The 23,905-nt window shown below is 46.1% G+C and overlaps 1 protein-coding gene and 1 long non-coding RNA gene across 2 annotated transcripts in view; one reads left to right on the top strand and one right to left on the bottom strand.

Annotated features, from left to right (window-relative positions):
- SPATA13 (spermatogenesis associated 13) overlaps positions 1-23,905 on the top strand; it is a 257,965-nt gene that overhangs the window by 18,403 nt on the left and 215,657 nt on the right. The gene's annotated exons all lie outside the window — the stretch shown is intronic.
- Positions 459-7,954, bottom strand: LOC109550263 (uncharacterized). Its single transcript, XR_002176712.3, has 3 exons — positions 3,833-7,954; positions 3,134-3,348; positions 459-2,949 (listed from the first exon to the last, which is right to left on the bottom strand). It is a non-coding gene; the product is annotated as an uncharacterized lncRNA (long non-coding RNA).

The following is a 23,905-nucleotide window of genomic DNA, read 5'->3' as shown; positions in this document are numbered from 1 at the left end:
AAAGCTATACTTTTCCCACTGAGTTGCTTTTGCGTTTTTGTTGAAAATCAATTGACCATATAGGCATGGGTCTATTTCTAGACTCTCTATTTTGTTCCATGATCAATTTTCCATCTTTCCATCAATACCAGACTGTCTTGATAACTGTAACTTTCTAAGTCTCAAAATCTCAGGTACTGTGGGCCCTCCATCTTTTTCTTTTCAAGGTTGTTTTAGCCATTCTAGGTACTTTGCCCTTCCACATATTTTAGAAACAGCAGAAAGGGCAACTGTTTGGAAGTAACTCAGGGACTAAGATATGACGATTGGGTTTCACAGCGCCCTTTGCCCGAGCTGTTTTGGGGGTGATGGAGGAAGCCAGCCGAGGACGGAGTCGGGGGAGACGTAGGGGCAGGTTTGTGTTCAGTGGAGGGGGGAGGCGGAAGCTAGAGACACACATGGGGTTCAGAGGGGGCAGAGCCCTTTCAAAATGGGGGGATTTTATTCTGTTAAGATGGAAAGGTTCACATTTCAAGGAAGTAGTCAAACACACAAGAACAAAGAGAGAAATACTAGTGTAGGGTTATTGTGGGGATGGAGGGCGGGCCCCTCCCTCCCCACAGTGGGATGCTGGGGAAGGTATAAATAGTTATAGGGATGGTGAGGGGATTTGATGGGGTTTCTGTCTGATGACATCTGTTTTCTCTGAGGATTAGGGGCTGAGGTCTGCTGAGCAGGGGGAAGTTGGGGGCGGAGTGGTTGGAAGTTTGAGGAAAGTGCAGCAAGGATGAAGTGGTCCGCAAAGCAAGTGGGAGAAGGAGTTGACCCGAGAAATGGGGCAGGACCACCAGCAGGCCGGGGGATCCTGAGTCACCTTTTCTGAGCTGCTGGGCTGCACCCTGGGAGGGAGAGCCCTGCAGCAGATAAAGCAGGGAGCTGAGCTGGTCCAGGAGAGCATGTGGGGAGTTGGGGGTGTGTGTGCAGGCCGGGGTACGGATGCTGTTCAAACAGCAGTTTGTCTGCATAAGAAAGCAGAGGACTGATGGTTTGGAGAAAGTAAAGGAGTTGGTGCCTGAGCTCCTCTGGGGGTAGCAGTGGGGATGCCTGAAGAGGCTGCGGGATGCGTACTCTCCAGACTCGGGCGTGAATGTTGGGAGGACAAGACCCCGCGTGTGCCTGGGGAGGATGGGGGGACCCAGGGAAAGATCGTGGGAGCTGGGGAGTCGAGGGGGCCAAGAGACCAGGAGGCATCCGCGTGGACCCTGACCTCGCCTGAGCGATGGTGGGACCAGGGATGGAGAGGGGGGCTGAGCCAGGAGCCAGGGGCAGGAGAGGACAATGGCAGAGACAGGCTCAGGAGCGCGGTTGAGGCGTGAGCTTCAGAGAAGCAGCGTTAGAATTCTCTTCCTCTGACGCAAGAGGTAGCAGTACCAGAAGAGGGTTAAGATTCATGTGAGGGACTCACCCATACATCCCTTCAATAGCTCATCCTCGCGCCAGGGCCGTGGTGCAAAAGGCTTTCAAAATTTTGTTTATTTGTGGGTGAAATTTATTTATTTTTTGAGTGAAGATAAATTGAATGACGGGAGTTAGGCTTGCAATCACGGGGTAAAGAAAAAACGGAAAGAAAAGAAAGAAAAAGAAAAGTCTCTTCTGGAGCTATTCACAGTCGTAAGCAAGACTGGCGCATCAGCACATGAATTCCGGAGGCAGATAATGTCTGCTGATCTGTATTCCAGAGACAAGAGAGAGTTCAGGCATTTGGCTGGGTGAAGCAGGGATGCTGGCGACGGTTTTGTAAGACAACACCTGGGACTTGGGCAAACACGATAGTCCTAAGTGGCTTGAGATGTGGACAGAAATGGGAGTTGCACTGGACTTTCGGGTCCCTCAACCCCTCCCTGTTGGACCAGCCTGACTACCAGGAGGCCAGTGAAGTTCTTCATTTCCCTTTGAGAGCCTCTTTGAAAGAAGACTGCCTCGTCTAGTCTGGCTTCTCCAGGGAGGGAGCCGGTATCTCAGGGCACCAGGAGGCCGTCCCACAGGGAGATGTGGGCTGTGCTCTCTGATGCGGTACCCCCCGCCATGCTGCTCTGCTTCCCTTATTCCTCAGCCACATCCTTAAGAAGCCACACCTCCCAGTCTCCCCAGTAGGTAATTACATGCGTTATTGGTAAAGCATTAAAGTCACAGGTCAGCCCCTATCAGAACATTTGCTTCTCACATTCCCAGAAGCGGTGCAGTTAAATATTTTTCTTTTTCGGACCCTGGGGGCAAACAAAGAAAATCACTGTTATTTCTTCTGTTGATTCTCCGTGTGAACTCAGGCCAGGGCTGTGTGTGCAGATCTAGGTTCCCGAGGCCATTGGTTCCTTCTTTAAAAAGGCAGCCTCGGGCTTCCCAGGTGGCGCAGTGGTTGAGAGTCCGCCTGCCGATGCAGGGGACACGGGTTCGTGCCCCGGTCCGGGAAGATCCCACGTGCCGCGGAGCAGCTGGGCCCGTGAGCCATGGCCGCTGAGCCTGCGCGTCCGGAGCCTGTGCTCCGCAACGGGAGAGGCCACAGCAGCGAGAGGCCCGCGTACCGCAAAAAAAAAAAACAACAAAAAAACAGATACACAAAATACTGCTCCTTGGCCATAACGAAATGAAGAGTTAGTGAAATAGCGCCTCCATGTACCCGCAGCCTATACGCACACTTTGAACAGGTACCCTGTCTACCAGTGTTCCAAAGGGTTTAACCTGGTAGGTAATGCTTGCTTGTTGCTTGCCGAGTTGATCAGCATAGGTTGGGCTGGCATCCGTCTGTGTGAGGTTCATGCAGTATGGAAGCTGTACCATGGCTCCTCTGTTTTCAGGCTGTGCACTTCTCAAGGTTTTGTTGTCTTAACTCATTGGCCATCCAGGACTGTGGTGCTTCCCTCACGGGAGAAGATGCACAGTCACGAAAGAAGACGGGTATTGGAAAAGAATCTGAAAAAGAATGAATATATATATATATATATATATATATATATATATATATATATACGGATGGATGTATATGGATAACTAAATCGCTTTGCTGTACACTTGACACTAATGCAACATTGTAAATTAACTATACTTCAATTTAAAAAATAATAATAATATTTAAAAAAAGTAAAGACAACGGGACCTGCCCTTTCGTGAATGTTCCTTGAGGTCTCCTCCCAGAACTGGCAGTAGGCAGTACAGGTATTACCAGGAAGACTTGGAACGGGCCAGAACATTGCATCAATTTAATCAATTCCAAGACGACTCCATTACACAGGCCTGAAAATACGCTTTCCATCCTATTTATCATCCCAAATTACGTTCAGTCACGTTATCCAAGGTGAACTGCCAGAGATTCTACAGGGAGAGAAAGCCAGTAGTAAAATACAACAGGGCCCTCAGATAGCAAGGCGCCACCCACCTGGAGATCCCCAATTGGACTATAAGCCCCTTCCCGCCACCCGATTCCCAGCGAAAACTTAAAGCTCGTCTCCTGCCTTTAGCGTCTCTGTTATTATTACAACCTACTGTGTGTTCGAATAAGCCCAAGGACTTAATTGGTATGCATTTGAAAAATGCGTCCACATTCCCTTTTATGTTACTACCTTTTTCTAACCTATAAATTATCTTTGCCGACTTGCTTTCAATTTTAAAAGCTGTAAGATTTCCTCAAAGTAAGTAACATTTTAGCATCCGGATTTTAAGAGGGCTCTACTCTTTCTGCCTCTCTAGGGAAGGAGTTAAACGCTGGAAGAAGACACCAGCATTTAATGGTAAAGAAATTCTGCTCTTGGGCAGCCTGTATGCGGTGCTCACATTTCAAAATTGTTTTCATTCTTACGTTTTTGTAATGTTTAACCAGTCTGGATGGACATATGAAACCGTGTTCCTAAAAGAAATGCATCTGCTTGGAGGCAAGAGTCAGGGATCCATTTGGATGGAGTGAGAGTTGCCTGGTGTCTTAGACCAACGAACCGAATGCCCACCGAGTGCCTGGCAGGGGGGCCGGGGTCCTGGGCAGGGACTCACACTGAAGCAGGAGAGAGAGAGTATTTGCAGTTATAAAATGAAAACAAGTTTAAGGATGCTTGGGGAATATGGAATGGTTGGTGATGAGGTACAGCTACATAGCTTTCTTGCCTGTGAAGGAACGAATTCGTGTGTTTTGATCAGTCTTGGAGCAGGGACGGGGCAAAGGACAGGGACACAGGGGCGAGAAAGCTTTGAGTTCATGAAACTGTCTTTCAAATAGTCACTGTGAAGAAGAACAGCTGCTAAATGTCACGAAAAGGCTCTGAGGACACAGCGTTTAGAAGGGCATTTCCCAAGGGCTGCACATTCTTTCAGATTTGTCAACAAACCATCAAAGTTCATACAGGACGCAAGAAGGAACAGCCTCGGCATTTTTGTCGGTGGAGGAGAGGATTCCTTGCTCTGCACACAGCGGCATAACTGACATTTTTTTCCTCCTTAGTAAAGACTTCCACTCCCTCGACCTTGCGAGTTGACCTTCTAAACTACAGTTCAGTATTTCTCGCATAATTATCACCTGTTCCAATACGACGTCACCACGCTCAGACTCACTTCTGGATAGAAGAGACGTTCAAAAATGTATGAAAAAACACAACACACATCTGTGTACACAGTACCCATAAAAAGGAACCAATACAGGTAGGGCCCTGTTCAGAGCAGTTGGCTACGGGAACGGCCGTAGGTCTGCAGCATTCTGTGGGGCTTCAGTTGAAACGCAGGGAAAATACAACAATTTGTGAGTGACTACCCGTGATTCTATTATTAAGTGGGAGGCTGATGATGGACGTAGTCAAGTGTATCTGAGAGGCTACGTGGAGGTAAGTTACATATCAGCCTCGTCTCCCCACCCCCGTGTCTCTGTGAGCTGTCACCCTTGAATCTTAGGAGACTCACCAATTGATTGGCAGGGAAACATCCAGGCCTTCCTAGCATCCTTGAGCATCTTACGATGTCAGGCTTCCTTGGATTGAAAATGGGATAGAAAAAAAAATCTGTAAATGGTCTTAATGAGCAACAGTTTCAGATAAGGGCGTGGCAGGATTGTCCCAGCCTGTTCCCAATTTCACCTACTGTGACACACGGAGGAGGGAAAGGCCAGAGGGAGCAAGCGGAGGGGGTAGGGGCCCTCTGGGGCCAGCGCCAGGCCAGGCCCGTCCTCGTGGCAGCTGCGTCGGCTCCTGATAATAACAGGCATCACCACAGCCCCTGTGGGGCCCCGAGCACCGAGGCCCTGAGCTGCCGACCTGAGCCCCTGCCCGGCCCAGCTCATCGACTCCTGGCAGGAGCCCCGGGGCGTGGGGGGCTATGGTCCCATCTCACCCCGAGCAGCTCACTCACGGGGCTGCGAGGTGGCCCCAGGGGCCCACCTGACGCCAGCCCGGCTCCTCACGCCGTCTCCCCTGCGTCACCAGCTCCCAGGCAGGGTGTGGGCGACACTCTGAGTGGGAAGGGGCGATGCTCCCCGTGAACGGGAGAGGAGGCTCTTGCTGTGCGAGGCACAGAAGGCGCCTTCCTCCTGGAGGCCGCAGGTGTGCCCACTCCGTCCTGGGCCCCCGCCCACCATCCTTACACACCCGAAGCCCCTCCTCTCAGGTCTTCTTCACAAAGCCTCCCGGGCGCCCTCAGCCCAAGGGCGTCCTTCCCACCTGGGCTCCCGCTGTCGCTCTCCAGGGACCCACAGGTACAGGACCTGGCCTCGCCCACGCGCATCTGTAAGTAAAGCTTGGCGATGGACTCACGGGGAGGGTGGGGCCTTGGGCGTCCTGCGGGCGTTGCCTCTGGCCGTTGCCTGTCACCACGGGGCCCAGCAGGGGGTGAGGGGCCCAGGCACCGGCAAACGTGGCCAAGAAGCCAAGGGTGTAGCTGACCTACGATGAAAGGCTGCTGCGGGATTCGGTCACCTGCTGCCTCCACCTTGCATCACGGCCAGACCCTCCATCCTGCATCGCGAGCAGGGGGGTCTCGGGACCCTCCAGAGCAGGGAGCTTCCTTCCACTTCCCAAATGAAACACTGTTAGACTTGGGGGCACAGGGCAGCTCGAGGACAAAGCTCTCATCTGTCTTGTCCAAGGTTGTCCCTGGGAAGGAGGATGTCGGCCTCAGATGGCCCCTGCTGGTCAGTATCTGGGGGACCCTGTTAGGGCGTGCCCCAGTGTCACTGCGATGGGTACAGAGTTTACACCTACTGGCCGCCCATCGGAGGTGGGTCAGGACCCTTCGAGTTGGCCAAGGTGACCAAGGTTGTGGCCCTCCAATCTCCGTGGCTCCCAGGGCTCACCTGCCTCTGCTCGGACGAGCTGTGCCCTACTGTCTCCAAAACCAGCCCCATGAGGGACTTCCCTGGCGGTCCAGCAGTTAAGACTCCGCACTTCCACTGCAGGGGATGCAGGTTCAATCCCTGGTCCGGGAACTAAGATCCCTCATGCCGCGTGGTGTGGCCCCCAAAATGAATAAAATGATGAAAAAAGAGTCAAATGTTAAAAAAAAATTTAAAAACCCAGCCCCACGAGCAAGGAGGGGCTGCAGGCCTCAGGGCAGCTGTGGCCACTGCACATCTCCTGTTCCCACAAAAACGCCACCTAACAAACCGCCCAAGTCCGGGGGCTAAAGCAGTAGCATTCATTTAGCCCATGTGCCTACAGGTTGGGCCTCAGCTGGGCTTGCCTGGCTGGTTCTTCTGGGCCCGACTGGGCTCACCCCCAGGCTGGCAGCCAGCTAGCTCTGGGGCTGCAGCTGGGCAGGTGCCCCCTCCTCCAGCTGCCCCTCCTGGACGCGCTCTGAGCGGGACGGCAGAGGGAAGGCCGGCAGGTCCAAACCGTGCAGGAACGTTCCGAGCCTCTGCTGTGCCCCGTCTGCCGATGCCCACCCCACATCTGAACCCAGAGCCGGGGCAGAGGCCGGCCAAGGTTACGTGGCAAACCTTTGCCAACGGGAGAAGCCTCAGCGCGATCCGTGTGAGGCTGGAGCGCGCACTCCCCTTTCAGGCTGTGCAGTTCCTGGGCCCTTTCCCTTGGGCCCCACTTCCCACTCCTGGAGCAGGCCTCTCTCACCTGGACGTGGGTTCCCTGGTCTCCACGGCAACCCATCCATCTGCCTGGCTGTCCCTCCTCTTCCTGACTCCTTCAAGCTGACCGTGTCCACACCCTACTCCATTTCTCCCTCTGCCATCCCAGCTCTGGGCTGGGGAGCCCCCAGGCAGCCACGCCTCGCCCGGCACCTGGGAAAGAGTTTGGGGACCGTGTCCTGGGTTCCACCTATTCTGAAAATGGGGACGAGATAGCTACAAACAATCTTCAGTCCCACTTAACCTAAAAAAGTACTTTTTTCTTGACCTTGTGAATCCATCAAGGTCTCATTTCTCTCTGACTTTCCTTTTCCCAAAAAAAAGCTTTGAAAGCGTAATCGATACCCACTTTCTCCCTGCTTCCCCGCAAGCTGAGTTTTTCTCTACCGTTTTGCCCTGAAAACTACTCTCTCAAAAGCGGGCAGAGTTAGGAAGGTCACGTGCATGCTTTTATTTAATCCTCGCAAACCCCCTATGAGATGGGTCCGAAGATTGTCGTGGCCGTCTTACAAATGAGGGGATCAAACCTCGGGCTGCTTGAGGAGTTTATGAAGTTGCTCAGGGCAGGTAGCGGCAGGTAGGCCTGTCTGATTGCAGGGTCTGTTTGGGACCATTTTCCTAACCCTGACTGCGGCACTGGAGTGAGACCCTTCCACTTCTGGCCACGGGAAGGGCAGTGCGTGAGTCTGCTCAGGCTGCCAGGAAGAGTGTGGGACAGAGGGCCTGACAGCAGACTCGGTTGCCTTCCTCACAGCTCTGGAGGCTGGAAGTCCACGATCAAGGTGTCCTCAGGGCCCCGCTCCCTCCGCAGGCTCTCGGGAGGGACCTGCTCTGGGCTGTCTCCCGGCTTCTGCTGGTGTATAACCCCCATCTTCAGTGGCTTCCTCTGTGCGTGCTTGTCTGTGTCAGATTCCACCTTTTTATAAGGATATAATTTAGATTGGATTAGGGCCCAGTCAATGACCTCATCTTAACTAATTACATCTGTACCAACCCTATTTCCAAATAAGGTTCCATTTACTATGCATGCCAACACGTGAATTTGGGGAGGACACAGTTCAACCAATACCAGGGGTCCATGGATCACCCATAAGCGGGCAGCCCAGGTGTCACCCGGGAGCCCCTCCCCAGATGTACTGGACCAGAATTTGCATTTTAACAAGATACCCAGGCAATTCCAACACACATTAAGGCGTGGGCAGTGCTGGTCAGAAAGAAGTGTGGCAGCATGAAGTAAGATTCTCAGGATGGTCATGATTCTTGAATTTCACTTAGGATAGAAATCATTTTAAATACGGACAAAGCAATGCATACAAAGATGTTTATTCCAGGTCACGCCATAGAAATAAAACATTTCTGTGCAGTAAGTGTTACTTTCTACTATTTTTTAGCTGGAAAATTGTTCTATTTCTGGTGACATGTAAGTTAAAGATGCATATGTGAGCAATGGTTTCTGAAATCTAAACAATGGACTTATAAACAAATTTCTGGAACAACATCTATTTGGTTTTTTAAAAAATTTAATTTAATTTTTTTTTACAGCACGTTCTTATTAGTTATCTATTTATACATATTAGTGTATATAAGTCAATCCCAGTCTCCCAGTTCATCCCACCACCACACAACATCTATTTGTAAATTTGGGTATTACAGCAAATAAATCACTGGACAAAAGAGTGAACTAAAGAATAATAATTTTGGTTAATGTGTTAATGGCATTGTGACTATGTAAGAAAATGTCCTTTTTGAGAGGATATTGAGTGATTTAGCAGTGAAATGGCATGAGAAACTGGATTTACTTTTTAAAAAATACAGCAAAATAAAAATAAATGAAACGGGTGTAACAAAATGGAGATGGTTGTTGAAGCTGGGCGAGGAGTTCACAAAGGTTCCTTGAAGTCTACTTTTGAGTATATTTGGAAATTTTTACGATAAAGAAGTTTGAAAAGACAGTCATATAAAGTATTAAAAATTTAACTAATTTCCCCTCAGGTGTTCTCTTGACCGATACTTCTTCTCAGTTATTTTGGTCAGACTATTTGGAAGTCTGTTTACCTGTTTCCGTAGTTTCTTCGTTTGTAACAAAATCGTGTGTGTCTTCCGCCAAAGTTTATTACTGTTATTTCATAGTCTCCTTTAAAAGCACGATTGTGTGGTGTAGCTGGGACTGAGGAAGTAATTGCTTTAATTGTTAAGGAAAGCTGTAATTCACACAGTATTTATCCTCATGCTGTCTTCTCTTTCTGGTTATAGTTTCTGTGGGATTGGTGTAGTTCTGGAAGATCTACCTTTCTGGGCACTTTCTGGGTTTTTATGGTAATAGCGATATTTTCTCCACAGAAAATATTTTCTGTCGAGAAAATATTTCCAAATGATGACCTCTTTGAAGTTTTACAACTTCACGGTTGTAAGGTCAAAATGTCTTTTCTGATGGATGGGTGGAAATGTTGCAAAAGATCATGTTTTTCATCTTAGCATTATTTATAACTGTGATTTACCTATTGGGTAACTAAGGACTAACAAGTAAGGTATCTAAGGAAAGCCATTTAGGTATTGAATGAAATATCCTTTCGTATTCCTTATTCTCCAAGTAAAGTAGATGGCAGAGTGTGAAAAGCTTTAACTGAGCTCAACCATGCAAAGTTTAGAAAATTTACCTTGAGATCACATTTATACGTCAGAAACCCAAAGAGGTCTACCCGCTAATAGCCACTGATGACAACTAAGTTACAGCTCATCAGCTTGGCGACCTGCTGGGCTCGTTTGAAGTTCAAACAGGATCGTTACTTGGTGCACCGTCCACCTTCCCTGAAGTTGACATTCATTTGCCGTTTACCGCTGACCTGAAATAAAGAGGCAGTTTTTTTCTATATTTTGCCGATTTAATGCATTCTTTTTGAAATTTTAGCTATTTGTGTGTGTGGAAAAATGACATTATGGCATTTGGATTCCAAAGTTTTGCATGTTATATGAATGGATCATCACAGCTTACTTCAAAAGCCTTTGGTGTACACTCAGGTGAAAAGAAATTATGAAACACTTTTAAACATGGACTCGGTCTGTTTTATAAGGATGTTTTCAATATTTAGGATGAAGGTGAGTACTTAGCCCCCATCCACCCCCTGACTTCAGAGGACATATGGTCACAGCTTGGGTGGTACTGAGGGAAAGTCAGTGTGTTTCTAGAGAAGAAGAGGGAGGCTGAAGGTTTATGACTTTTTTTATGAAAGAGAAACATAGTATTTTTGTAACAGTATAATCAGTACAAGTTTGATAACTAGTAAAACTAGTTATCATTTCTAGATGTTTTGTGCTGTTTTAGTAAACTCACCATTAAAGAAATCTATTATTCAGCCATATTTTTATGTATATTTTAAACCATTTTTAATGTCATGTGCTAAACGGTTATCACACGTATCAGACAGTGGGGTTTCCTTTTTTTCCTCTGTGCAGCCTTCGCAAATGGGATAAATATCATGAAGGAAAATGCTTCTCTGAGGTTAGATTTTATTTAAAAATAAAACCGTAAGGGGAAAACGCTATAGAAATATTTCTAAAAGTGTGATGTTTAGAAATAATTGTTGGACTCCCGGGCAGTTCAGAGGTTCTGTGCAACCATGGGAATCCAGGGGGAAAGGGACATTCTGGGAACAGAACAGCTTCTATTAAATAGATTCTAGTCTTCCAGACGAGGCCGCATTGGCAATCATGGCAGATTCCTGTGCTACCTCCCTTTTTTCTGTCCTCTCTGGAGCCCGCGAGGCCTGGGGCGGGGGGGGGGGGGGGGTCAGGGTGGCCACCCGTTTCTCCCTGAAGCCCTTCTTTGGAGTCCTCTGGCCAGCTGGATCTCTTTGTTCATGGGATTCAGACTCTCTACCTTTATTGAACTTCTGCCCTCACCGTGCAAGAGGGACTCCAGCTGCCCCACTAGGAAGCCCGCCTCAGAACGCAGACCCACCAGGAGCCAGAACTGCTGGCATGAAGCCTCTACCACAGATACTGGTGACTTGAGGGACTTGGACCTCAGCGGGAGCTGTACTTGGGGTTGAAGGTTTTAGAATGTTACTTAGTTTCTTGTTTTAAGTTGTTGCGTTTCCAACTTGAGCATTTGCTTGTCCAGTTAGCATGCTTGAACTTTTAAGTTATCTGCAATTGATATTGTTCCAAATTAGGAAAAAAGCACAAGTAGAATGCTATATATATTCTCACTGAATTCCCGGATTTATTCACTCCCACGCACTGAAAAAGAATATGTGACTTTCTGAAAGAGTTTGCTTTTTAACCTTTGCGGTACGCGGGCCTCTCACTGTTGTGACCTCTCCCGTTGCGGAGCACAGGCTCCAGACGCGCAGGCTCAGCGGCCATGGCTCACGGGCCCAGCCGCTCCACGGCATGTGGGATCTTCCCGGACCGGGGCTCGAACCCATGTCCCCTGCATCGGCAGGCGGACTCTCAACCACTGCGCCACCAGGGACGGAAGCCCCTATACGAATATTTTTTAAAGTAGGTTTACAGTCATTTGAGATGGAAACCACTGACCTAAGTTTCAAATAACTGCTTGTGTTTATTCTCGGCCTAGAAACGACACTTTCTGCCAAATAAAATTTACCATCAGTGGTAATCTGAAAAGTGAAGTTTTTTGATAACCTCAAAACTGAAATTGATTGAGAATCACTTCAAATTCAACTTCGAAAAACAAATTGAAACTCTGGCTTGACTGTTAACCTCTCGCGGCCAGCAAACCCAGTTTCCCTCAGAGGCCACCAGAGGGAGCTGTTGAATTTTAAATGAAAAGTTTGTTTCATTTAAAAAAACAGGTAAACTAGGCCAGATAATCGGCCTATAAAATGTAATGTGACGTAGTAAGCAGTAGCATAGTGTTTAATTCCTATTAAAACAAAATTTATGCATATGGGCTTCCCTGGTGGTGCAGTGGTTGGGAGTCCGCCTGCCGATGCAGGGAACGCGGGTTCGTGCCCCGATCCGGAAAGATGCCACATGCCGCGGAGCGGCTGGGCCCGTGAGCCATGGCCGCTGAGCCTGCGCGTCCGGAGCCTGTGCTCCGCAACGGGAGAGGCCACAACAGCGAGAGGCCCGCGTACCGCAAAAAAAAAAAAAAATTTATGCATATAATTAAGAGACACTGCAGTTAAATTCAGTGAATACTTCTTTTTTTAACATCTTTATTGGAGTATAATTGCTTTACAATGGTGTGTTAGTTTCTGCTTTATAACAAAGTGAATCAGCTATACATATGCATATGTTCCCATATCTCTTCCCTCTTGCGCCTCCCTCCCTCCCACCCACCCTCCCTAACCTACCCCTCTAGGTGGTCATAAACCACCGAGCTGATCTCCCTGTGCTATGCGGCTGCTTCCCACTAGCTATCTCTTTTACATTTGGTAGTGTATATCTGTCCATGCCACTCTCTCACTTCGTCCCAGCTTACCCTTCCCCCTCCCCGTGTCCTCAAGTCCATTCTCTAGTAGGTCTCAGTGAATACTTTTGAGCCCTTAGTTACAAGGCACTTTATTTTATAAAGGTACATAAAGAATTCGAATGTTTGATAAACGTTTACAATGTGTATGTCTATGTGTGTGTACATTTGCATTACAAAGTAGAACGTGATCTATAAGAACCGTAAAAAAGAAGCAAAGTACTACGGGGTTTCAGAACAGAGAGATGGCCTCAGAAAAGGCAGTGTGGACGAGGTGTCATTTAGTAATGGCCACAGTCGGGAGAGAGGGGCTTCTGGGGTGTGACAGATGGAATGGGGAAATAGTCTAAGCACAGAACCAGGTAAGTGTAGAGAACCCTGAAGAATCTGGTTTGCCTGAAGCAGAGGTCGCAGAAAGGTGATTAAAGGGATACCAGGCAGAAAAGGTCCCTGGGGCTGCACTGGGATCGCCCATAGATGCCGGAGGGCTTGTTTGTCCCTTTTCGCTCGTGAATGTCGAAGTGTGGCCAGGTGAATCCTTGGCTGGTGGGTGCAGACCCCTGGGTGGGAAGCATGTCCTCTACTACCTGTGGCTTCCCCTGTCACCTCTGATCGGGTTGGGTCTCAAACCCACAGAACATGCCGGTAGTGTTTAAAGGTCAGCGGGGCTAGATCTAGATAAAATGCCAGTATTCCCTGTTCAAGGGCATTATTCACCAAGCATCTACTGAGCACATAGGTTCTTAGAAAATCTTCATATTTCTTAATTATAGTATTATAAATCTGATGAAGCATTTTTAGAATCTAAAAAAGTAGTTGAGGGGCTTCCCTGGTGGCGCAGTGGTTAAGAATCTGCCTGCCAATGCAGGGGACGCGGGTTCGTGCCCCGGTCCGGGAAGATCCCACATGCCGCAGAGCAGCTGGGCCCGTGAGCCATGGCCGCTGAGCCTGCGCGTCCGCAGCCTGTGCTCCGCAACGGGAGAGGCCACGACAGTGAGAGGCCTGCGTACCCCAAAAAAAAAAAAAAAAAAAAAAAAAAAAAAAAATAGTAGTTGAAAGTAATCTTCTTTTAAAAATGATTGATAGGTGCTTTATCTTTATTAAGACAATGGCGACTCCTTAGGGTACTTGAAGTAGCTTTAAAAATCTGTGGCCAGTATGTTTTTTCATTTGGTGATCACATGCAGAACCAGAAGCTTCCCTGGAATTAAACTCAAGCAAAAATGTATAGTGTAGGTTCTTATATAAAAGGAACAGTACAATAACTTCCATTATTGTTTGTAAAACACACATAGCGGTGGTTCAAACATGCTTGGGTCCTTTGCAAAGGCTGCTCTTCAGAGCAAAGGGACATCCTCCTTCTCATTGCTTTTTAGTAACCAGACTGTGTATACATTTTCACTAAAGTATCTCATTGTACTTAATCCCAGAAAGTGCTTATATGCATCTTTTTTCTCCTATGGATGAAGATTTATTTCCAGTCTTAACTATCATGGACACGCTTCTGTGGACATTCTGTTCGTGTCTCCCAGAATCCGTGTACGAGTTTTTTAGGGCACCCATTTAGGAGTTACTGGATTATACTGGAGTTGATGTTCAGCTATAAAAAATAATCCTAAACTCTTTCCCAAAGTGTTTGTACTAATTCATACTTAAAACCAGTAGTAGATACAACTGAAATTCAGTATTCTTGGTTTTCAAATTTCTGCAGTTTGGTGGATAAAAAATGGTATCTCATTATGATTTGAAGTTTCCTTTTTGTGACTTCTAAGGAAGTTGAGCATATTTTTTTTATAATTATTAGCCATTCACATTTCTTTTTAAGAAAATACGTGATCATATATCTTGTCCCTTTTTAAAAATACTGGCTTGCTTGTTATTCATATATTTTGGATACTAATTCTTTGTCCATTATGTAAGTCCCAAATATCTTCTCCCCAATGAGTGGCTTGACATTTCAGCTGTTTATACAGTATCTTGAGGAACAGAAGTTCTTAATGTATTCAGTCTTTTTCCTTTTATGATCAACGCTTCTTGTGAGTTAAGAAGTCCTTTCCTATCCCAAAGTCGGGGTCTCCTATATATACTCTTCCGGAAGTTTGTTGTGTGCCCTTCACATTCTGGGCATGTGAACTATTATTTGTTTCTGATGTGGGCAGGGAGGTAGAGTTTCTCTCCCATCTCCCAGGTCTGCTTTCAGTATTAGTTATTGATTCTTTTTCTGTTCTCTGATCGAGTTTGGGTGAGATAGAATTATCTGATCCTTTACTGTTTGGTAAGATTGGTTATAAAACTTTGTATAGAAATTGGTTACAAAACTACTGTTTCTTCTATAGGAAGATTTAAAACAAATGATTTACTTTCTTTAATTCTTATGGGTATTGTTTCTTTGTAAGTCAATTTTCTACTATTTTTTCTAGGAATGTGTGCATTTTGTTTGTGTTTTCGAATATGTAGGTCAAAAAATGATTATAGGTTAGTCTTATCTTTTAGATCTGTGTTATGTTACTGTCATATCACTTCATTCCTGATATTTTTGGTTTTGTCTTTTTTTTTGGTTAATCTTCCTAGAGGTTTATTAATTTTATAATATTTTCAAAGCATCAACTTTTGACTTCCACCATAAACTTTGGGAAAGAAAAGGATTTTTGTTTTAATTCTTATTATATTTTTTCTTTGATCCATGAATTATTTAGATGTTTTTATAATTTCCAAACATATAAGAAGTGTTTTTTAGTTATTTTAAAAATTGATCTATTAATTATATTGTGGTCAGAAAACATGGTCTATTTGATACCAGTTTTTCAAAATTTGTGAGACCTGATCTGTGGTGTAATACATCGTTTTGTAAGCGTTGGTTTGTTTTGTTTTGGTTTTATTCCCACAAGGTAGACTAGCACTTTCTTTGCTCATCATTCCCTTTTGTAAATTGGCTCATTTTCTTTCCTCCTGTAGTAAATTCTTCCAAAAGCCTTTTAGAGAGAGTTTCTTGTTTATATACTGCTCCCAATGTATCTGAATGTGTCTGTGTATCTGAAAATGTCTATATTTTGCCATCATTCTTGAGAGATAGTTTTGCTGAGTGCGGAATCCTAGATTGACGGTTATGTTTCTCCTAGTATCCATAGTTTACGGATCATATTCTTCTGACTTGCATGGTTGCCGTGGTGAAGTCAGCTGAGAGTCTAATTAGATCCAAGGTACTATCCCTTTTTTTCTTTGACTGCTTTTAAATCTTTTCTTTGGCATCCTTCAGTGTTTTAGTAATATGTCTAGGAGTGGGTTTTGTTTTGTTTTTAAGTGATCTTGCTTAGTATTCTTTACGCTTTTTAATTCTGAGGATTGATACCCACTGTCAATTTTGGAAAATTCTAATTTCCTGTCCTTTATTCATTTTACTATTTCTTTATGGAATTTCAATTAAATGTTTGTCGGTTCTCATTGAAGTTTCAGTATGTTTACCTTTCCTCCATATTTTTCTGTCTGTTTCTCTGTGTCGCACTGTGGCTTCTAGATCATTGATTTTTTATTCAATCATGTATGATCTGCGATTTAACAGTTTCTTTGAATTTTTCATCTCAATAATTATATTTCTTTATTTCAGAGGTTTGTTTGTTCATGTTCCTGGTCATTTTTAAAACTCTCCTTGCTAATGGTTTCAGTTTCCTCTTTTATTTCTTTAAACATGTAAACATTTTATTTTTTATATCTGACAGTTCTAACATCTAAAGTCCTGGTGAGTCTGGTTCGTTATTTATTTTTTTCTGTGGCTCTTTTGTTTCCTGGTATGTTTGTTGTAAATCTATTTGTGGGAATTCTTTGAGTCCTGGGGGAAAGATGCATTTTTAGAGGAAGAATTTTTTTTTCTTTTACCAGGACTGTAGGAACATTAACATTTTGATCTATTTAATGTAAACGTTTGGCCTACAGTGTTTTGGCAGAGAATGTGAATTCGAGACCCAGATATGTGTTAGGGCTGACTAAGAGCCATGGATTCTCAGGAAGTAGGGTTGCCATAGAAAATACTGATGCTCAGTTAAATTGGATTTTCCAATAAACAATGAATACTTTTTTAGGAAACGTATGTTGTTTATATGAAATGGAAATTTAACCGGGCACCTCGCATTTCTTCACGTATATAGACTTTATTTTTAGAGCAGCTTTGGGTTCGCAGCAAAATTGAATGCTAAGTATAGGGCTCTCTCATTCCCTGCCTCCTCAGAGATACACACAGCTCCCCCCAGCATCAGCATACCCCAGCAGACGGTGCGTTTATGACGATTAATGACCTTACGTTGACACATCGTTGTCACCCAAAGTCCATCGTTTACAGTAGGGTTTATTCTTGGCGTTGCACATCTTATGCATTTTGGCAAACGTGTAATACTCTGTATCCGCCATGATAGTATCATATGAAATAGTTTCACTGCCCTAGAAACCCCCAGCACCCTGTGTTTTTATTTGCTACGTCCGACAACCCGACTGGAGATTGTTTTCCTTCCACTGAAAGCCAGACCACGACAGACCACTTTCCTTGTCTGCTGCTTGTAGGGTGTTTATGTTTCCCCATTACCATTTCTCTAAGGGCAGAGCCTTTTGTGTGTCTTGCCGTTCTTGGTCTCTCTGGTTGTCCCCCCACCTAACCACCCACCACCCAGGTTTCCATTGAGATTAAAGCTCTCAGCCCTCAGGGGCTGGAAGATGCCTCCCAGTTAGAAGAATGGTCAGTAATCTCTCACTTCCTTTGGTCTGTCTTACAGCTTCATTCCTGATTCCTCAGGAATGCTTTATGCTCTTGCTACTCATCCATACATTTTATTTTATTTTATTTTATTTATTTATTTTTACATCTTTATTGGAGTATAATTGCTTTACAATGGTGTGTTCGTTTCTGCTTTATAACAAAGTGAATCAGTTATACATATACATATGTTCCCATATCCCCTCCCTCTTGCGTCTCCCTCCCTCCCACTCTCCCTATCCCACCCCTCCAGGCGGTCACAAAGCACCGAGCTGATCTCCCTGTGCTATGCGGCTGCTTCCCACTAGCTATCTACCTTACGTTTGGTAGTGTATATATGTCCATGCCACTCTCGCTTTGTCACAGCTCACCCTTCCCCCTCCCCGTGTCCTCAAGTCCATTCTCTAGTAGGTCTGTGTCTTTATTCCTGTCTTACCCCTAGGTTCTTCATGACATTTTTTTTCTTAAATTCCATATATATGTGTTAGCATACGGTATTTGTCTTTCTCTTTCTGACTTACTTCACTCTGTATACATTTTAAAAGACGATTTAAAAAACGCTGACTCTCGCATTCTTATCTGTTCTGTATCAGGAGGCTTTTTAGGATCTCTTGTCCATTCTGTTGCCAGCAATGGAAGGTATAATGTAGATTACCTCTTTCAAGCCTCACAACCTAAGGAAATAGACGGTATTTTTATGTCAATTTCACAGAGAAACTCGAGATTTGGAAACGTTCAATAATTTGCTCAAATCCACAAAGCAACACCCCCAATTCAACCCTAGCTCTTCTGCTCTCCAAAGCCTGCATTTTCCCCCAGTTGGCTGCATTCTCTTCCATTTCTCAATCCCTTTTACTATTCAAAGTAGCCCAAAGTGTTAAAGCTTATGTTTGTTTACTTAGTTATGATTTCTTGATTTATTTACGCCTCGGTCGACCCGCTGCCTGTGGGCAAAGCCCTCCCGTGGCTGGCCTTCGTGCTAGGGCCGGGCCTGGCCTGTGGTTTAGGCAGGACCTCCCCTCTGCTTCGAGGGTCGCCTGAGGGGTTTAGCACAGACCAAGATCTCGTCCTCGGCTTTACTGGTTCGGAAACTTGACCGTGTCAGTTTACCTGGAGCTAATCTGCCTCTAGTGAACTGATTCATGTGGACAGACCTCAGAGACCAGAATTCCAATTCAAGGGTATTAACTTACCCTGGGGGGTGGTCTTTTTTCAGTGACCAGAATCCTCCCGTCCACTCTCCAGGGCCTTTCCAGGTGGCAAGGCAGTGGGGGAAACAGGTCGGCGACCAGCTTGGTGAACTTGGAATCAGAAAAAGGAAAATTCAGTGACCTAAGAAAATGACATGACCTTCAGGCTGTGGAACATCTGACAAAAGTTAACATTCGTAACAGCGGAGATTCCCGCCGCAGACGGGGATAGTGAGGCGTGTACACTGAGCGCCTGTGGGATCACCACGCCACGCACTGTGGGTGCGAAAGAGAGTAAGATGGTGACCTGCCCCTGGGGAGCTGAGCATCTCGGATCCGCTCTCTCCCTCAGTCAACTCTAGAAAATTCTCTTATGTCTGTGTGCGGCTTCAGTTAATTCCAGGCCTGGGAAACCGTGTGCCCGGGTCTCCAGGGTGTTCTCAGCACTGTGTGTACAAGCTTCTCTGTAGGCAAGCTGCTTCTCTGGGCCCCCCTCCTCCGCTTTTAGGTAATCCTTCACCCGTCGTGGTCTTTGTGTGCTGAGTGCACAGGGCGTTGCTTCTCAGCAATGACTCACGTGGCACCGGCAGGAAGGGGGGAGACACCTCCTGAGTTAGTCCCCTTTTGCTTCTGCCAGAGCGTCCCCAGGAGCGACGACAGACATCCTGGGTTTCCTTACGTGTTTGTTCGCAGGGTGGCCGACACAGGAAAGCCTGCTGGCGTATTCCTGTAGTGATGGAAAACACGGAGGCTTTGGGTTACAAGTAAGACATTAGAGTTTTGGGGAACATGGGAACGTCTAGTTCATGAGCAGAATAACTTCAAAATAACTTGACACTTGACAGCTCAGTTTGCCCCAAATAGGAGGAAACCTGAATGCACTCGGTCCATCGGGTGGCCCTGCCCTGGAGGGTCGCTGGAGTTCTCGCTGGTTCTTGTCCTTACAGGTCAGTTGAGTCAGTAGGTCTGAGGCTTGGTCTTTGTCTTCTGGGTCACCAAAACTGGGAACACTGGGCTTTTGATATAGTTCTGGCCAGGGAGTGTTTTGGCTCAATTTGGGTGGTTAGAAAGGTGCACTTCATAAAATACTTTTAATGGAGAGAAGGAAGAAATTCACATTTTTCATTTAGCTAAATGAGGCACCAATTTAACTTTGTTAAGGCCTTTAACTCTTGGGGGCCCACAGCAGTTCCCCCGGAGTTAGGTAAGGGATGGATGCACCCGGGATGTGCGGGGTTTGACTGGTCACCTGGGAGCAGGACCCCTCACCCAGCCTCTGCACCGTGTGTGAACCCACCACATCGAGCAAAAGCTGCTCAGAAAATAGAGTTTCCAAAATCGAATAAAAATGAAAGTCAATAACAGTTGAGTTGAGAGGCATGTGGAAAGGTGCTGCTTCGTACTTGGTTTTTTTTTTTTGTGGTACGCGGGCCTCTCACTGTTGTGGCCTCTCTCGTCGCGGAGCACAGCCTCCGGACGCGCAGGCTCAGCGGCCATGGCTCACGGGCCCAGCCACTCCGCAGCATGTGGGATCTTCCTGGACAGGGGCACGAACCCGCACCCCCTGCATCGGCAGGCGGACTCTCAACCACTGCGCCACCAGGGAAGCCCCGTACTTGTTTTTTGATGGGGCCAGAAGGGCACCAGGGTTATCGAGGGCCAGACCCTTGGGAATCAGAGGGAAACTCTTTTCCACTAGTGAGAATGCTAATGGGACCTGCGTGCCCAAGACTCTCTGGCGCCTTCCCCAGCCCCAATGTTCTGCTAACCTCCTGGTTCCCGCTCAGGCTGGTAAACTGACTTTGTACTTGACCTAACATGAAGGAGGGCTTAGTAGAAAATGGACACAAAGCAGCTGATTTTGCCTCAGTTTCAGGGGCTGCCGAGGCTCTGGGTCCCTGGCTCCAGCTGCTGAGGGGCTGTCCAGCATCCCCAGGTCTCATACCAAGTGAGGGGCAGCTCCACTTAGGGTATTGCTTGGTGTGTTGCTGGGGAAAATCACCTTTGCCCCGGCTGCCTTGCCATCCACCTGTTTCGGCAGGTGAGTCCTATGGTTGGACCGCATGACAGCCTTGGGAGGTGAGTGACAGGAGAGACGTGATAAAGTGAGATCAGGAGGCCTGGGTAACTGCAGTTATGGGAACCACCCGTTCGCTGTCCTCATTTATCAAGAATGGGGCTTTTCCCTAAACAGAAGGATGGAGGCTTTAGGTTTGCTGTAGCGAGTCCTTATTTATGGAAGAGAAGGCTGTTCATTGACACCAAGATTCTGAGAATTCCATCCTATTGCTTTCATCCCCGCAGCCAGCCTTCAACATGTAGCTAAGAGTCGTGGGCGGTGGCTTCCCCCACCCACAGACAAATTCCTTTAAGGAATCATGAGACCATCAACGCTCAGCAGCTGTTTAAAAGACTGTTTAGACTCCTGGAATGATGCTGGGAAATTCTTGGATTTGTGGTCTTGGGCAAGAAGGGAACTCAAGAGTGAGAAATCAAACAGTGAGAAATCAAGCACTGTAATAATCTCAATTCAGACCCAGGGGAACCTTCTTTACAAAAACTACTAGTCTGCTCCTCTTAATAAAGTTACTGCCAAGTAGCAGAGTTTAATGGAAAAAAAAAAAGTTACTATCCTTTCTTCTCTGGATCACGCATAACAAGGGAGACCAAATTCTCCATGAAATGGATTCAGTCATTTCATGCTCAATGCTTACTTTAGAGACTATGGTTCTCATTGTTGGTTACGAGCCAGTGAATTCTAACAGGTCCTGATAAAGTGGTTTGGGATGCTGGTCACTTCTCCATCAATTCAAGTGCTCTTTCCCTATGCGATATTCTTAAGCCACCTGGTTTAGCTTTGGCCATGGAGACTTGGAACGGAGTGGTGGGAACCTTAGGGGCAGGAATTCCTGGACACACAGCCTAACTTAGAAGAAATAAGAAGCAGACATGAGCAAACACATGCCAGAGAAACAAGACTAATGGGATGCAGTTCCTGAGTGTATCTCGTTCATACGAGCCAGGGGTTCTCAAACCTGCTGGTCTCAGGACTCCCTTTTGCTCTTAAAAACTGAGGATTTCGAAGAGTTTTTGTTTATAATGGGCTAGATTACTAATATTGACAATACTAAACAAAAATAAAATTGAGACGCTTTCAAAATGCTTATTAATTTATTTAAAAAGCATAGTAATCATCCCACATAAATAACATATTTTTATGAGAATTAAGTATATTTTTTCAAGACAGAAAAAAAAGGAATAAGGAGAGTGTCACTGTTTTGAACTTTGCAAATGTCTTTAATGTCCCTCTTAACAGAAGACAGCTGGATCCTCAAATCTGCTTTTGCATTAAACCTGAATCTGTCACAATATGTTGTCTTAGTTGAAGAATAAGGAGAAACAGAAAAAGATAATTTGCGGGGCCCATTGCAAAGTGAAAATTTTAAGAAAGTAGGGACTTCCCTGGAGGTCCAGTGGTTAGGACTCTGAGCTTCCACTGCAGGAGGCACGGGTTCCATCCCTGGTCAGGGAACTAAGATCCCGCAAGCCGAGTGGCACGGCCAAAAAAAAAGAAAAATTTAAAGAAAGTGACAGCAGAGTATCAAGCCAGACACCCATGAAGCCTCCTCTGCCCAAGATATGCTGTTGGCCCAAACACAAGTCACAGTAGCGCTGATAGTCAAGGTGTGAGACGTGGGGACAGTTTGTAAAGATCTCTGAAGCCTCAAATTCTGGTGACTTTTAAGGTGACTGCCTTTTAGGTGTGTTTTAGGTGCTTCTCTGCTAGGGGCCCACACATAAGAACCCAAGACTCAGAACTCTCTGAACCTTGAAGACATTTGTAGTCCAATCCTCCCTGCCCCTTTCTGCTTGCCTGAAACCTAGCTGTTCTTTCAGATCTCAGACAAATCACGTTATTTCTGTGAGGCCTCCTCACCTTGCTTAACAACTATAATCTTTCTTCTCCCAATTCCAATAATGTTGTTGTCTGTACCACTTATTTGGCACTTAGTAGATGCTGTTAATTTTAAATTAATTGCCAAGTAAGAGCTTGCTAATTAAGCTAATTGGAAACAGATTCTTTGACTAGTGCTTTAAAAAAAATTTTTTTTTTTTTTCTGGCGGAGCGTCATGTGGGATCTTAGTTCCCCGACCAGGGATCGAACCCGTGCCCCCTGCATTGGAAGTGCAGAGTCTTAACCACTGGACCGCCAGGGAAGTCCCTTTTTTAAAAAATTTGTTTTCCTCACAACTAGCAAAAAAAAATTTGATCAGTGTTTCTTATTCTCGTGGATTAGCTTCTGGGGGTACAAGTGCCCCCAGAAATTATAAGTAAAATTGTGAATGGCTACGTATATGTCACTTTTTCAGAAGAATGACCCTCTCTTTTCCCCATAAAAAGGTTAATAACAACTAAGCTAGATCCTCAACAGATTGGTCATTGGGGCATTTTAAACCCAACATCTGCTATCAGGTGGTCAGGAAGGGTCTCACAGGCAGCCCATCCTTCAGACCCTCAACTCTAGAAGCAATTCCTTCCTTGATTGTGCCAGTGGGCGTTGTTTTCTCTGCTGTGTGTTTATGTGGGAATTCCTGTCGTCTGGTCACCTTTGAAATTCCAAGGGGGGGGGCGTCTACGTTTGGAAGAGAAGAAGCCTTGGTTTACCTCCTGCTTCTGTCCTGTCTCACGCAAACATGTGCTTAGTTCCAGGGAAGCAGGACATGTGCTGAGCCGGGCACCTCCTTTCTGCTGGGAAACAAGCAAGAGGTCAGCAAACTTTTCCTGTAAACGGTGAATATTTTAGGCTTTTTGCAGGTCATATGGTCTCAGTGGCAGCTACTCAATCTACCACTGTTGCAGGAACGCAGCCAGAGAAGACAGACTTGGGTAAACAGTAGGTGTGGCTATGTCCAAGCTCAGCTCTATTTACAAAAGCAGGCAGTGGCTGCATTTGGCCCCTAGGCCAGAGTTTGCCGACCTCTGATCTAATTCATGGCTCCCTGGGACCTAGGAAGTCCCAATTATAATCAGAGAGCATAACACTGAGAAGCCGGGCAGGTCTTTCCGATCTGTGCATTTCACCCACGGCCCGTCATTGTAACCTTGGCCGCAAACGTGAGTGCACAGACAGAGAATCCTCCTTGTCTCAGGTAACGGCCCAGACAGGCAGCCCAGTGACGTCTGCAGGGAAATAGGGGCGATTTTCTTATCACCCTGCCAGTTCTCATGCACCCTTTATCAGAGACAATGAAAAAGGTTATTGTTTACACCATCACAAACAAGGAGAGGGCAGGTCCTGGTGTAAAACCCGGATCACTCCCTCATCAGCCTCCTCTGTAATTACTGACCCTTTCTTTCTCTGTCCTGGGCAGAGGATGAATAAAAAGTTCACGGTGTGTGATGTCACCAGGGCTCTGAAAACAGTCTCTCAATTGTTTAAATTCTGCCT

Source organism: Tursiops truncatus, chromosome 18 (genome assembly GCF_011762595.2).
Source record: "Tursiops truncatus isolate mTurTru1 chromosome 18, mTurTru1.mat.Y, whole genome shotgun sequence".
NCBI classification, from domain to species: domain Eukaryota; kingdom Metazoa; phylum Chordata; class Mammalia; order Artiodactyla; family Delphinidae; genus Tursiops; species Tursiops truncatus.
This window is presented reverse-complemented; position numbering and strand designations above follow the sequence as displayed.